This window comes from Silene latifolia, chromosome 7 (assembly GCF_048544455.1).
Source record: "Silene latifolia isolate original U9 population chromosome 7, ASM4854445v1, whole genome shotgun sequence".
Classification (NCBI taxonomy): domain Eukaryota; kingdom Viridiplantae; phylum Streptophyta; class Magnoliopsida; order Caryophyllales; family Caryophyllaceae; genus Silene; species Silene latifolia.
This window is the reverse complement of record NC_133532.1, coordinates 89210077-89226092: the sequence shown is the minus strand read 5'-3', so window position 1 is coordinate 89226092 and position 16016 is coordinate 89210077. Positions and strand designations below refer to the sequence as shown.

General features: G+C 40.1%; 1 non-coding gene across 1 annotated transcript; it reads left to right on the top strand.

Moving 5' to 3' along the window:
- The first annotated feature begins 15267 nt into the window (after positions 1-15267).
- LOC141593484 (small nucleolar RNA R71) lies at positions 15268-15374 on the top strand. Its single transcript, XR_012521564.1, has one exon. It is a non-coding gene; the product is annotated as a small nucleolar RNA R71 (small nucleolar RNA).
- The last annotated feature ends 642 nt before the right edge of the window (positions 15375-16016 follow it).

Sequence of the window (16016 nt, the reverse complement as noted above, 5' to 3'; positions counted from 1 at the left end):
ATGTTAGAAAACCATTTTTGAAATAATTTTTCATATCAGAGTAATGCATCAAACCGTCTTACGTATAGCCAATTCACACACGCATATCAAAAACACGTTATAGTCCGATCATCATCGGGTGGTTTTTGGAAGGTGCAGATACTGGGTATCTAGAATACCATCGACTAGATTTTGGCCTTATGGCCAAGTTTACACTATAATAAAAGCAAATTGTTCAAGGCTCAACCTACGCAAAGTCACACGAGTTTGCATAAAATAAATAAGACTACGAAGAGGTCTTTCTCTTTTTGCCAAGCTTCTTCACCCACTGGACTAAGGCTCATTAGTTGTTTCCTGGCGACCCCTCCCTCCATGCGTTACGCTATGCACTCCTTGTTTCACCCAAGGTGTCCATAGCCGAAACTTCCACTATTGCATTGACATAGTGTCCATGATGCTCCTTAAGTCCTGGTGCCCCACTCAATGCTCCTCCGCCACTCCCGCTTCCATAAAGAGAATTACTCCCACCCTCATCGGAGACACTCTTCATTCGCTCTTGATTGGTACTCTCCACGTTCTCTAGGTAGCCATCACTGACATTCTCTTGGTAGACACCACTCTTATTTCCTTGGTAGCCATCACTCACATTCTCATGGTAGCCACCACTTTGATGAGCGTCGTTAAAGAAACTCCCGGTGGCATAGTGCAGTCGCGCCCAAGGGCCAAGGAAGTGTCCCCCACCGTGAGGAATCCTATGACCCCAATCCGATGGTTGAATACCATAGGCCTTGAATACACCAGAAGTGTTCCCATCCCCGAACAAAAGGTTAGGGCATTCGGTTGGTCTTACTCCATGGTTATAGGTGAACTCATTCATGCCCTTAGGACCAAGGAGTTGTTCACCCTCTAAATTAGGCCCGCCATGGGGTATTGGTTATTATAAGCCGGCTGTGGTTGGTTATATCCTCCGGTGAAAGACGGCATGTGTATGGAATGCTGGGGAGGGTCATGGTATGGTGAAGGTTCACACATGAAAGAAGAGGATGGGGCATAAGTGGAGTGTCTAGGGCGGTCATGGGCCGCGAAGGTATGAGCACATAGGAGGACGACGGGGCATGTGGATAAGTCCTAGGGGGTTGGAAAGGAGTGGCGGGGTCGGTTCTCGTTGCACCACTTCAATATCAAGGGTGTAAGTAAGGTTTTCGAGGATGAGCTAAGACCGGGCCGGAGGGCTAGGTGGGGCTAACTTGGGTAGGTGGGAGGTTTTGGGCAATCTCCCGGTTGCGGGAAGCTTTATGTACAAGTCCGTGTTCACCATCCACGAGTACCCATTCTTGTCTTTCCTCTCCACAACCAAACATTCCCTTAATGTAGGCAATGTCAAAGTATGGCACCTCCGCACTCAAAGGTCTATCAATATCCCTCGGCTCATAACCCAAGAGGTTCTTGGCTAGCCTAGTCATTAGGGCGCCACAATCAAAAGAACACTTATCGGACTTGGTCATCCTCTCAAATGCTAAGCATACGATGGTCACGGGACTAAAGTAAAAATGCCTCTCGTAATATAGATTGAGGTAGGAGCTTAGAAGTAATAATTTCGTGGAGTTGAGTTTTCTATGGTCCTTTCTTCCGTAAATGATGTTGGTCATAAGGCGAAGAAAAACCTTCAATATGGGGTGTTCCACATCGTTTAATTTCATGGCACTAACATCGGTGTGTTGGTTACCCATATAATGATCGATATATTTTGTAGCTTTCATTTCCTTTCCGACCTTGTCAAGAGTAAGGGTAGTCCTTTTTCCTACACCTAATCGTTCCGCAAAGACATCACTAGATAGGTGGAAGGAGGTGTTCTTGAGTCGGAAGCTCGCGGTATGGTATTTTGGATTGTAGATGAAAGAGCTCAAGAATTCTAAGGTAAGGTTGCGGTAGCTTATTTCCGCCAAATTATACAATCCCTCCATGCCAAGTACGCTAAAAATGTCAAGTACTTGTACCTCTATCCCCAAGGTTTCTAAGGCACTCTCCGATACACACCTAGTGGCGTTCATACGTCTTTCGGTGAGGGCTAGGAAGGTATTATTATGGGGTTCACTCTCAAAATATATCCCCGGGTATCCCGGATGGGTAATGGCGGGTAGTGCCTCTGGTTCGGGTTCAGGTTGGTGGCTGTTTCTCCCATGGTTGCTCGTCGTATTCCTTGATATGCTACAAAAGAAACCACACAACAAGATATAGAAGGGAAAAGATAAGAACTTGGAACTAACTTTGAAACCGAATGAAACTTTTCTCCAACTCCTCAACTTAATAGTTGACCTCCTAAGAAGTTTTAACATAGTATCCTTATGTTTTAACCAATACCAAAATCTTCCATATTACACCTACTTTCTCTCACCCTCTTTTTCTCTCTAAAAACCCTAGTCTCTAACAATCAAATTCGGGGCTTCCATCGACCATTAATCGATGGTAAGCCCCATAAAAGTTTTATTTATCAATTATTAGTATGAAAATTTATGAATCCATCAATAAAAGTCTCCCTTTTGGTGAGATCCATTTGTCTATCTCCAATTTCGGAGTTTTTTCTGTCCTTTATATTATTTTAGGGTTTCGTTTTATTGGAAATATACATACGAGAGATTTGTTGATGATTTGTCATACGACTCTACAATTGATACGCGTTATTCGCCGACGATCTATGGTGCCGATAAAAGGTAAATTTTCTCCATCAATGAATCAAACAAAGGATCCCCTTAAAAGCTACATGAAGAGAGCGATACAAGGACGAGCCGAATTGTCATATCATGTTTTGAGATCCCTAGTTTTACGAGAGGAATTTGTCCTTTGGCTTCTATTAGATTTGTTGTTTTCGATTATACCTATCTCTTGTAAGTGCCGTTTAGCGATTTATTAATGAATTGATCTTTTCCTTCAAAAAAATCTTCCATATTACCGATATCATGTGACTCCAAACATAACCTTTAAACATGAACATCACTCTTATTCATAACCAAACTCTCGACTATAGTCTGACTAACGATGTGACACCATACTAAACTCCGATGTGACAGCCGTTCATTTTGAAAATCTTAAAAAATTTAAGATTGGAAACTCTAGCGTGAAAGGTTACATGTTATTTGACATCAATGTAAATTATCAAGGAGAAAATTAAGACAAGAGTTGACTTGATAAAATCAAAAATCCGGGCAAGTATGGCGCTTATTTTCAACCCTTTCAAGGTCTTTAAGACGGAAAAGTTTTCAATGTGGAGCTTCCTCAAACATTAAAACTTGGGATTTAGGATAACCCTGGATAATTTAACCATGTAGTGAGCATCAAAATGAAATTATCGACATGATTATTGTCAAATTTTGAGAACTTTGTTACATTTTTAAGATGAAAAATTCTTGGTTTACCTCGTAATGTAATAATAACCATCAAATTCTTAGTTTATCAACATTCTTAAACCATTTTTAAGATGAAAATTAAAGTTTCTCATGGCTACTTATGAAGTTTTCAAGAGTTTCACCCAAATTTCATGACGGAAATTTTTTTTGTTTTGAGACCACATACCACATTACCAATTAGGATGGTAGTCTTATAAAGCAATTAATCCAAGTTTCACTCTTGGAAAATCAAAATTTGGGCATGACTTGTCTAAAGTTCGAAATTTTATGACAAAATTTTCACATATCAAACAAGATCTATCCATAACAACAAAGGTTAGGCCTTTGTTGTCCAACTAAACCCAACGACAAGTACCAAAATCCACATATAAGTTCACTAAGCATTTTTGTGCCCCTCAATTGTGACCAAAATTTTGTTATAAAAATTTGATTTTTTTTGCCACAATAGTGATGTAGGATGCTAAGCCCTAACATGAATTGAACAAAAGTATGCAAATAATTCATAAAACTTAAGTGAATTATTGTAGATCTTCGGAAATCAATTTGGGGAAAAATTAGGAGAAGGATAATCACTTACATTATTAAAATGGTAGAAATTAAAGAAAGGAATTAAAGCAGAATCTTGATCCTAAGCACCAAAGGAGTAGAATGGAATTGCTAAAATGATTTTTAGTGAGTTTTGGAGTGGTTGTTGTGAGATTAAAACAACGGATGAAGAAGATAATATGTGGAGAAATAGGGTTGAACCCGTGTAATTCCCAGCCCACCTCCACTCCGTCGAGTGTCGAGTTCACTCGGTCCAGTGAATTTTAACTCGGTCGAGTGGCCTATTTTACTAAGTGTTTCTAGCTTCTCAAAATCGGCCCACTCGGTCAAGTGTCAGGGTCCACTCGGTCGAGTGCACTGTACTCGGCCGAGTGTGGACTCGTACTCGTTAGAGTGATTGCTTACGGCTTGAGATTTCGAGTTGGATTAGAGTGATGGAGTCCCTCCAATACAAAAAGATGATTTGGGAGTCCACCGGCTATCGGTGACTCACCCGAGTTAGTTAATACATTGTCCTATTTACCGTCCTTGATACTCTATCGTAATACTAGCAACTACTCTACCAACATACTTCACCAATCATACACAATAGATGCAGTAACACATACTTAATTAACACACGGAGCAAAACTTAAAAAGCAGTATCATTATTCGTATACCAACACATATTAACTACTTCTAAACATGTTACTCATATCAATCTAGCATTTAACTTTCATACAAACTCGTACATCATGGAAAATAACTATATCATACAAGAACTTAATGCATATCACATATTCATGCAACCATACGACTTTCCATATAACGTTCACCCATACTCATAACCACCCACGTAGTGACCAACTAAGACAATATGCACTAGTTTTGATATGAGGGCGCTTACTCATCCAAAACCGATCTCCTATTGTATTCATGTCGGGTTTCTTTTATTAGACACACCTAGGTTCATTTTTATTCGTTGGTTTAGGTTCCAAAATCGAAGCTCTGATACCACTTTGTAACACCCCCTTCTTACCCGACCATGGTAATTAGGAGATGTTACCATCTCGGTTTCCCGACGCACTAAATGGGAGATACAATCAATAAACAACTCATATAAATAAAAAGTTTAGTGAATTACATGGCCATAAACAAATGATAATTGAAAACTATACAAATTACAAGTCGACTACCATCTATGTCATCTATGCTATGCTACCCGACTCCAAGTCCAAGGCGCGACCCAAATCCCGATCACGTCAACAAGCAAGACCTGTACTTAACCTTCTCCCCATATATTCGGAAATATCAAATGAATCGACAAACGCCACCCAGAAAATAGGTGACAATTACACAGACACACAAACGTTAGTTTTAATAACTAAATAAAGTGTGACACAACTCAAAGTGTGTGAGTATACAACTTGACTATAATATGAATAACATGCTATCAAATAACCTTGACCACAGTACCGGGACACGCCCAGGCATGCCAAAAATCACAAACAGGTATCAGGACACGCCCAGACGTACCGTGTCCGAAAGCCAACCGGATCCCCTGCCAGATGTCGTGTCTCAACCACACGAGTCCCTCCATAATGTGCAAATCCCTCTTGGAGTGGGAAGCTCCAAGAGGCGACTCAAGTATGAGATGGTATCTCAATCGTCTTACATCTCCTCAATAACTAAGTAACACCACGAATAATCTCCAACACAATATAACAATGACCATACATGGAAAATGCAACACAACACCAATTATATGACTCATCATGAACTCAATACCAACATATCATGGATAAAACTTCCTCAAATACCAACATGTTATCCAATCGAATCATACATAAAAATGATGATGCAAGACACACAAATATGCACATAAAATATTGAAACCGAGTAGGATAAACTTACCTTTTAGCAATCTCCTCAAGCTACTTGACTCTGAACCGAAATTATCTCAAGGAACCGTCTCATCCTATACAAATCACATAATAATTATTACAATACATCCTATACTAATATATACTACAAAGCCCCTTATTATTACCCCTTTTACACATACTAATCACTAATTAATTACCCATAACAAAATCCCCCAAAAGTTAGGGTTTATAAGACTAGAAAAGTTAGATCTTTACTTACAAGATGAAGGAGATGAAGCAGAAGCTGGGAAATCTTCTAATCCAAGCTTGAATCCAACGTAGTAGGTGTTTGTGATGGTTTTAAAGAGAAGGGAGAAAGTTTGGAGACAAAAGGAGAAAGATAGAAATGATTTTAGGGTTAGGTGAGAAAGGGTTTTAACTCGTGTTCTGAACAGCGTCACTCGACCGAGTGCCGAGTCTACTTGGTCGAGTGGACTCACTCAATCGATTAGGTACCCCCACTCGGTCGAGTAGACTCACTCGTTCAAGTATACCTTTCACTCGATCGAGTGGACCCACTCGGTCCACTGCACCTCCACTTGGTCTAGTTTAGTTCCTACTAGGTATAGTGTAAGGCTATCCTTCCCTCCTGAGTGATCTCTTATCAAGTCTAAAGGTCCTCTGGTGTATCCCAAGGTCCAAGTACGGGTTCCACAATGACCGGGTATTACACATAGTCTATGCATAATATAAATATCGTGTGAAACTAAGTGATCTAGACTCCTGGGGATCCGAAGGCTCGCACGCCAAGCTCCCATATCCAGCTAACTCAAAACCTGTTATTTAAATTTGTCCCCATTAAACCAGAAATATTAAATGGTTCACCACATGACGCCATCAATTAAAGTAGGTATCAGTTTTAGTGGTCGGGTCGGAGCTATATTCTATTTTTCGGAACAATTGTCGTTGGAAGCACCTAGACCAAAACACAATTTATAACTTCACAAACAACTCTACAATTAGTAAAGAGGCAAGTAAAGGTCGGATCCCAAGGGACGGGAATTGAGATGAGATTTCTATTGAAACTAGTGGTGTCTTAGGGGTGTCACAATTTGGGTTGATGTAGAAGGTCACTAAACTAAAAAGCAATGAAAGTAAATAAGCAAGATGAATTGAAAGGGTTGTAAACAATTGATAAAAAGCACTAGGGTGTCATGGGGTCATAGGGGAATCATGGGAATTGATCATACAAACATGTTCTCAAATTATAAGCAAGCAATTATTGTTGTGATGGATTGAATTTGGTTATGTCTTACAATCCTAGGAAAGTTTGGGTCCCGGAGCCGAATCGATTAGATTGTACAACACCTACAAGTCGACTTAGTCTTCCCTACTCAACAACATGCATGGTCTAATGAGACTCTAGTTGGTTTATGTCTTACAAGACTCATTAAAAAGATAGGTGATGGGTAAAAAATGCAAGGATTCATAGGCTCGCATTTCATCAAACATAACATGTGCATGAGTTGAGATCAAAACAAGCAAGCAAATAAACCATGAAAGCATATTAATTTAAGCATGAATCATTCCCCATGTTGGTTTCCCCTAATTACCCATTAACCCTAGCTAGGTCACTACTCACTCATTATCATGTTGATCATGCTAGCAAGGTTGTCAATCATACCAACAAAGTAAAACATGATGAATAAATGAAAGTAATTATCAATAATTAAAAAGGGATTAAGAGAATTATACCTACTAATGATTCCAATAATAAAGCAAAGAATAAAAGAAGTACTTGATGCTTGATTGAGAGGTTGTCAATCTCCCAATAATAACCCAAATAATCTTCAATTACCCAAAATAAAGAATGAACAAACGAGAGATTAAGGAAATAAAACTTGTATTAAAACTTGATTAATTGTTGATTACAAAACTAAAGAGAGATTTGATGGATATTAACTACTCTAAGAATTGATAAGAAGAACATACTCTTCTAATTAGACTAATGGGGTATTTATAATGGAAATTAGGTGGATGCATTAGGGTTAACTAAGGGCTAAACTAGTAATTACACTTTTTAGATTTGAGCAGGGAGACGCCGGTATTTTTCGAAGGAAGGGCTTCTTTCTTTGAAGCTTGAAGAAACGGATTTGTGCTGGACTGGAATCCGTGCGTCTTAGGCACGGGACGGCCGGATTCGTGAGCCTCTGCCCGGGCGTCTTTGGGAGAAGACCCACGTCTTCTGGTAGCTGATGCCCGGGCGTCTTTGAAGGAAGACGCACGGATTGTGGTCCTGGGGACGGCCGGATTCAGGACAATCCGCACGGATTGCTCCTCAGTCTTGCTTCTTCTTCTTTTTCTTCCCTTTTCTTCGTAAAATCCTTGGGGATTTCCTTGGGGATGCAAGGATCTTTCCTCAACATTGCTCGTTTACTAAAATATGTACAAAGGCCTTCTAATCTTGTCTCTCCTTGATGCTTGGTCATTGAATTCAATCAATTTAGTCTCATTTTGCCATGAAAATGCAAGGTTTGCACTCCTTTCCTACCAAGGACACAAAACCTCAAAGAATATGTAAAACAAAGAACTAAAGACAATAAATGACCCAAATATGCACTAAAAAGCATGGGAACAAGGCTAATTCGGGGGCTAAATATGCGCTAATTATGGTCACATCAAATATCCCCAAACCGAACCTTTCCTCGTCCCGAGTAAAGAGGTGACAAAGACTAGGACCATTATTTAAACTAACCTAATAACATAGCCGATATGAGACAATTAGCGGGTCTCACTCCGCCCCTTCAACTCACAACAAGACAACCATGAGGTAGGATGCCTTCTTGCAAGACAAGGTGGGTCTTGCCAAAATGGCGACACATCCAAACATTAAGCACACAAAATCAAATAATGGATGCATCTACAAAAGGAATAACCACTTCCTCATTAAGTGGCGGAGGCACTAAAGGAGAACAAATTTAAGAGCATATAATCCTTCAGAAATACTAGTTCAACAAATTACTAAGGCTAAGAGGATGGCACTAAATCACCTCCAAATGGTGTTAAACTAGACTACTTTCGTCCTCAATTTCCAAATGCTTTCGTCAAGGGTGATCGGATGGTTATGGAATGATGATCCCTATGATGCTAGTAGCATATGACATGACAAGTCTCGAGTTCTCTACAAAAGTAAAGGTCATGGATCGTCCCAAGCTCGACAAAGTGGCTTGACAAAAAGGCTTTTTGGGAATGAAATTCTCAAATCATTGTAAACAAGGGTGGATATGACTAGTATTCAAAAATTGACCTCATTTAACTTTCACATTTCAAAAATTAGAGATGGGGTTTGTCCCTTCCGGGCTAATGTCCTTTGCTTTCGCCAATCGCTTATTAGGCAACCGGTTAACCTCTAAACAATAGCTTTTTGGGGTGATAGTCACTTTGTCTCTGGGCGGTTGAATTCACAACCGTGTGGGGGCCCAATTCAATGTATCCCTCTCCAAAGCACATCGAAGTGGTACGCCTCCATCAAAACAACTAAAATTCTCAACATTTCAACATTTCATAACATTTGAGGTTTCCTTGGCAATAAATTACTTCCACATAACAAAATCTTCGAAATGAGCACTTCAAACTTATTGATAGAAAGTATTTTTGGGTTGCCTTGCCACAAGGTCAATCAAGGTCACCTAGACAAGTTAACTAAGTCCACATCGCATCACGGGGTTGGAATATGTGATTCACATGCAAACCCTTGACTAGGCTTTGGGTCATGGGTCAAAAGACACTAGTATGACACAATCTAGGGTGTTTTACAACCATTCTAGTAGGCAAAGTCTTAAGTTGAAAAAGTATTTCTAATGGCTTAGTTGCTCTTGTCAAAGTTCTCAATTAGGCATTTTTCAAAATATTTTATCGAAATGCAACTATATGCCATGATGCAACTATTATATACATCCTAATGCAAGTGATTCTACCAACTAATATGACATATAAACTAAATGCAAGTCCTAAGTTCACATTGTTATACCGCATCAATCAAAATAAAGCCACATAGTCATTAACATAAAGAGGAAAAAGGAGATTGGAAAGATCATACCATGCGGTCTTCATGATCCTCATGTCTCGGATGTGGCGTAGTCAATCAATGTGAACAAGGATAGAACAAACACAATATATACAACAATATATACATGACTACACTAAAAAAGAAATAAACATATTTTTGGGTTTTTCAATTTTCAAATTTTTATGGTTTTTCGAAATTTTTCAATTTTTTTGGATTTTTGAATAAAAGTTAAGTTAGAATTCCCCATCCCCACACTAATATGGGCATTGTCCTCAATGGGCAAAATGATGGGAAATTATGCAAACATGATGCATGATTTCTACACTAAATGCAAGCTACACTAATCTACACTACATGATGCATGGTTTTTGTTTATGACGGAGAGGATAATTTAGATTACCTCCCGTTGTGTATGCATGTACTTCCCCAAACCGATCTAGACATTATTGCTAATGTTCTAAGGTTGGGTGTAGTTCATGCACACACTATGCAATGCATGAAACTAATTTGTCATTTTTGATTTTCAAAAGGTGGGAACAATAAAATGAGAACACCTCAATGGGGCCGAGGTGTTAGTCCTCTATGGTGCTAGGACTACTCCAACAATGATCAAGATTAATAAATAAAACAAAGAGAGAAATAGACAAACCTTAAGAGGGTAGGAGACTCTAAAGCTTGCTAATCTTCCATCATATCATCACTATCATCATCTTCCTCACTAGAAGTGGACTCATCACCACTTTCTTCTTCACTTTCTTGTTCACCTTGCTCATCATCCTCTTCTCCTTCTTCACTAGCTTCTTCATCAATGTTATCATCAACTACTTCATTACCGACAACCTCATTATCACCCGGAACAACCCTAGATGCACTCGGAAAGAAGACTTCCCTATCCGCCCAACTAGGCAAAGGACATGAAGGGTCAAGTAGTCCTTGCCTAGCTAAATGAAGGAGGGGTGGATATTGGGCCAAGTAAGCATTTTTCCGATCCTCGAAAGCTTGCTTGTGCATCTCTTGCATGAGAAGAGTCAAATAATCATTTCTTGCTTCAACGCCTTCGGGCTTGAACTCTTGGTACTCGAAAGGATAGGGTGGTGTGACAATGGAAGAGGAGGGCATTTCAATTTCACCCTTTTGTTGTCGGATAATGTACTCGGCCTCTTTCGAAAGGGGAAGTAGATAGTTGGTCCGGTGGACACTCAATCGACAAATCTTTGAAGGCAAAGTGAAAGATCTAGCCTCACTAGTGAGCCATCCATACTTGGTGTCAAGAGGGTTATGGGTAACCCACTTGTACTTGTATATCATAGTATTAATATCAATGAGATGACCACCCTCTTTCGCCTCATACTTGCTATCCTTGTTGAAGTTTGGATCAAAGTATTTAGCTAGGATAGTGACTAGGCCTCCATTCACAATAACGGTAGTGCCTTTCTTCCCACAATCAATATTTAGCCATCTATCCCCCAAAAGCCTTAGAGAGTTGAAAGGCTTGGTGAATTCCCTTCCAATGTTCAAAGCCGACTCAAGAAGAACAAAATAGAGTTTGGTGAAATGGTTGGTGTCTTTTCTTGCAATGATGGTGTTCCCTATGACCTTGTGTCACACTCTAATGCCCAGATGGTGGACTAATAGAGCGCAACTAGCATGAAAGTCCTCAAATTTCCTTCCGAAAACGTCTCCCAAAGAGGGTCGGGGTCATACTTGCCAACATTCTTAAAATAACTCGGTGAATCACTAAGACCCAAAGCTTTACCCATTTTCTCAAAGGAGATGCGCCTACTAACATTAGCTAGACGGAACTCGATGGTCTCCATAGTCTCAACCTTGTTGACTTTCAAAGAACTCAAAAATTCTAAGGTAAGGGAGGGGTATGTCAATTCATTTGATTCAAACAATTTCTCCAACCCCATGGCTTTAAAGAAGGCTCTAGTTTGCTCAAGGACACCCAACTTATCTAAGGTATCTTCACAAATAAACTTGGTGGATAGAAATGATTTTCTAGCAAACTTGGCAAAAGTGTCCCTATGGGATTTGGAAATGAAAATTACTTCCGGATAATTCGAAAGTTGAGCAATTTTCGGAGTAGAGGATGTTGTTGTTCCCATGGGAGGTTGTTGTTGTTGCATTTCCAAGTTTGGCCTAGCTACCACCATAGCCAATGCTTTCTTTGCTTGAAGAGTCTTTTGTCTTGATGAGAGTGCCTTTGCCTTTGGTGCCTTTGCCTTTGTTGCTTTTGTTGCTCCCTTAGTCCTTGCCATTGATGAATAAACCAAGAAAAGAGTGAAAATCTTCAATTTCTAGTGTACCCAAATCGATTTAAAGATGAATGGCTTTGCCTTTATGAATTCAAAAATCGACTCAAAGGTTGAAGATTTTGTGCTTGGTTTTGATTTTTGTTGAAAGAGGAGTGATTGATTTGTTGTTAAAAGGATATTTTGATTTGATTTTGGTGAATGTTGTTGAGGAATCTTGTTTTTGTGATGGAGAGGATGAGGGTTTTGGAGTTATGGGGTTTATGAGTAGTGTTATGAATGAAGGAATGAAGAAATGAATGTGGGAGGGGGTTTATAAAACCCGAAAAATTTGAAATGCAGGGGCAAGACGGGCGGTTTTTGCTCGGGACGCCCGGATTCGGCCTGTTCTGGGTTGGGAAAAACTCGCCTAAAGACGGGCGTCTTTCAGTGAAGACGCTCGGATTTGCAAACACGGGACGGGCGTCTTTTACAGAAGACGGGCGGATTCCTTTACAGGGATTTTTCTTGTTTTCCTCAGCCAAAAAGACGGGCGTCTTTCTTTCAGGACGGGCGGATTTTTGAAGACGGGCGGATTCGAATGTAGGGCGCCCGGATTCGTTGACAGTCACAAATTTCAAAAATTCAGCTCATGTTGGACGGGCGTCTTCTACCCAATATGCCCGGATTGCCTGAAGACGGGCGGATTCTCCTGAATCCGCTCGGGTTCTGCCCCTTTTTACCCGGATTCAGTTCCATCCGTGTACATTGCATATCCCTTGTCATTTTTCCATTGTTCTTCATATCTCGTGTTCTTCATTGCGGGGGCACTACTAAGGCATGGATAGCCTAGGCAATTGCCATCCCCACACTAAGCTAAAGCACTACACATCAATTGAAATCGTTAGTCCCTCCCTCACTTCTCTCAAACATGATAATTATCTTGATCAAAGTATAAAAATCCAAAAATGACAAAAATGCAATATAAGAATTGAAATGCAAGTTAGGGAGTTAGAAATATTTACAAATGGTGGTTTATGGAGGACTCCACCAAACTCTCATTCTTGATGAGATGTCAAGGGGGCATGTTCAAGGTGTTGTTGATGTTGCTCAACACCTTGAAAAAGTAATCAAAAGCTTGTTCATTGTCATGATAAAGGTCTTCAATAGACCTTGGCCCTTGTTGTCGGTCTTGATCGATGGCATTACCAATGTAGGGATTAAAAATCCCTTCAAATTCGTCGTCCCAAAGACCACAAACTTCATTAAGTTGATCATTGAAAATCTCTTGATTTGATGGAGACAACTCTCCCATTTCCTTTTCTTGGCCAATAAGGCCATCTTCTTCATTGCTTGACTTTGGTGAGCTTTGCAAGCTCTCTTTGTCACAATTCACTTGCTCTTTGAATGGAGCATCTTCAATTTTCTTCTTCCATTGGAGTTCCGACTTCTTCCTATCATCTTTCCGACTATAATGATCGATCATAAAACACGGTTCATGTAAACGGGGAGCTCTCATAGTCTTGTCAAGATTGAAGGTTATATTCTCATCTCCCACTTCTAGAGTGAGCTCACCATGTTTTACATCAATCACCGCACCCGCGGTGTGTAAGAAAGATCTTCCTAGGATGATTTGAATGTTGGAATCTTCCTTCATATCAACAATGACAAAGTCCACCGGGATGAAAAACTTCCCAATTCGTACGGGAACATCTTCCCATATCCCTAATGGTGTCTTCGTCGATCTATCGGCCATTTGGAGTGTGATATTGGTGGATTTAAGCTCTCCCATCCCCAACCTTTTACTCACCGAGTACCGCATAACACTCACACTAGCCCCTAGATCACACAAGGCTTTGTTGATCGCGGTGTCGCCAATGGTACACGGTATTGAGAAGCTTCCCGGATCCTTGAGTTTTGGAGGTGAACTCCCTTGAAGTATTGCACTACTCACCTTAGTGAAGGCGATAGTCTCAAGCTTCCGGATCGACTTCTTCTTTGTGAGGATGTCTTTCATGTATTTCGCATATGCCGGCACGTGATTGATTAATTCCGTGAAAGGAATTTAGACTTCAAAATTCTTCACAATTTCCATAAACTTTCCAAGTTGGTCATCAAATTTGGGCTTGGCTTGACGACTTGGAAAAGGAAGTCTAATCACAATGGGCTCCTTCTCCTTGACCTTGTCTTCATTTTTCTTTGAAATTTATTCTTTTGATGGTTCCCCATCTTTGGAGTTTTGCACAATTTCTTTCTTATCACTAGCTTCCACAACTTCATCCTCAACTTGCTTCTTCGGTGCTTCATACATTGTACCACTTCTCAAGTGAATGGCACTAACCGTTTTATGTCTTGGGGGATTACTTTGAGGTGGTAATTGTCCCTTTTGTCTTTGTGAGCTTGAAGATGCTAGTTGAGTCAATTGGGTTTCCAACATTTTGGTGTGAGCTAGAATGTTGTTGATGGTGGTTTCCTTTGCTTGACTATCTTTTTGCATTTGGGTGGAAAATTCTTGTTGATTCTTTTGCATTTGGAGGACCGCTTTTTGAACATCAAAACCTTGGTCATTTTGTTGATTGTATGGATTTTGATTTTGGTAACCTAGGTTTTGGTTGTAAAAGGGTCTTTGATTTTGGTTTCTCATGGGAGGTGGGGTGTATGTTGTTTGAGGGTTTTGAACATTTTGGCTTTTGTATGAGAGATTTGGATGGAATTTGGTGTTTTCATTATAATAGTTGTAATAAGGGGTACCACTTTTGTATGCTTGGAAAGCATTCACTTGTTCATTTGTTCCCCTACATTCACTTTGGTCATGTCCCAAAGTTCCACAATTCTCACATATCCCACTTGGGATTGATGAAGATGCCGTCATGGCATTAACATGATGCTTAGGTGATTTTGAGGCTCCTTCAAGTCTAGCCATAGCTTTTTCAAACTTCAAATTGATTGTGTCAATGTGAGCACTAAGTTGAGCACCCAATTGAGTAACAGAGTCCACATCATGCTTTCCTCCTCTAGTAGCCTTGCGAGGTCTACTATATTGTGAGTTATGGACCGCCATTTCCTCAATTTTGTTCCAAGTTTGATTGTCATCAACTTCGGTGAACATTCCATTTGATCCCATGTTGAGAATGTTCCTTGAATCTTCATATAGACCGTTCCAAAATTGTTGTACCAAGAACCACTCGCTAAGTCCATGGTGAGGACATGAGCGACAAATTCCCTTGAACCGCTCCCAAGCTTCATACAAAGATTCTTCATCCCTTTGCTTAAAACCCGTAATTTGAGCTCTTAGCATGTTAGTCTTTTCCGGTGGGTAGAATTTTTTGTAGAAACCTAGAGCCAAATTCTTCCAAGAATCAATTCCGAGAGTGGCCTTATCAAGGCCCTTCAACCATTGTTTCGTGGTGCCAATTAGAGAAAAAGGAAATAAGACCCATCGAATTTGGTCTTGAGTTACACCGGTTTGAGAAATCGCATCACAATAGTCACAAAAGGTTTCCATATGAGAATGAGGGTCTTCACTAGGCATCCCCCCATATTGGCTCCTTTCGACTAATTGGATAAAGGCGGATTTTGCAATAAAATTTCCGGTTAGATGTTGTGGTGTGGGAGTACCGTTGGGTAGGTTCTCCTCGGTGGGTACGGAATGCGATGAAAACTTAGGCATTGTGGGTTGATTTTGTGTGGTATTTTGTGTTGGGTTCTCCTCACCTTCTCTTGCAAAAGGGTTGATGAACTCAATAGTTGGTTGAATATCTACAACCTCACTAATACCTCTCAAATTCCTCCTAGCAAGTCTTCTATTGGTTGTCAAAGTTATTTCAATTTCACGATCAAAAGGTAACAAATCACCTTGTGACCTTCTAGACATCCAAAATATCAAACAACTCGAAAACAATTAGAACAAACCTTGAGGAGTTTTACTTCCCCAAGGCAA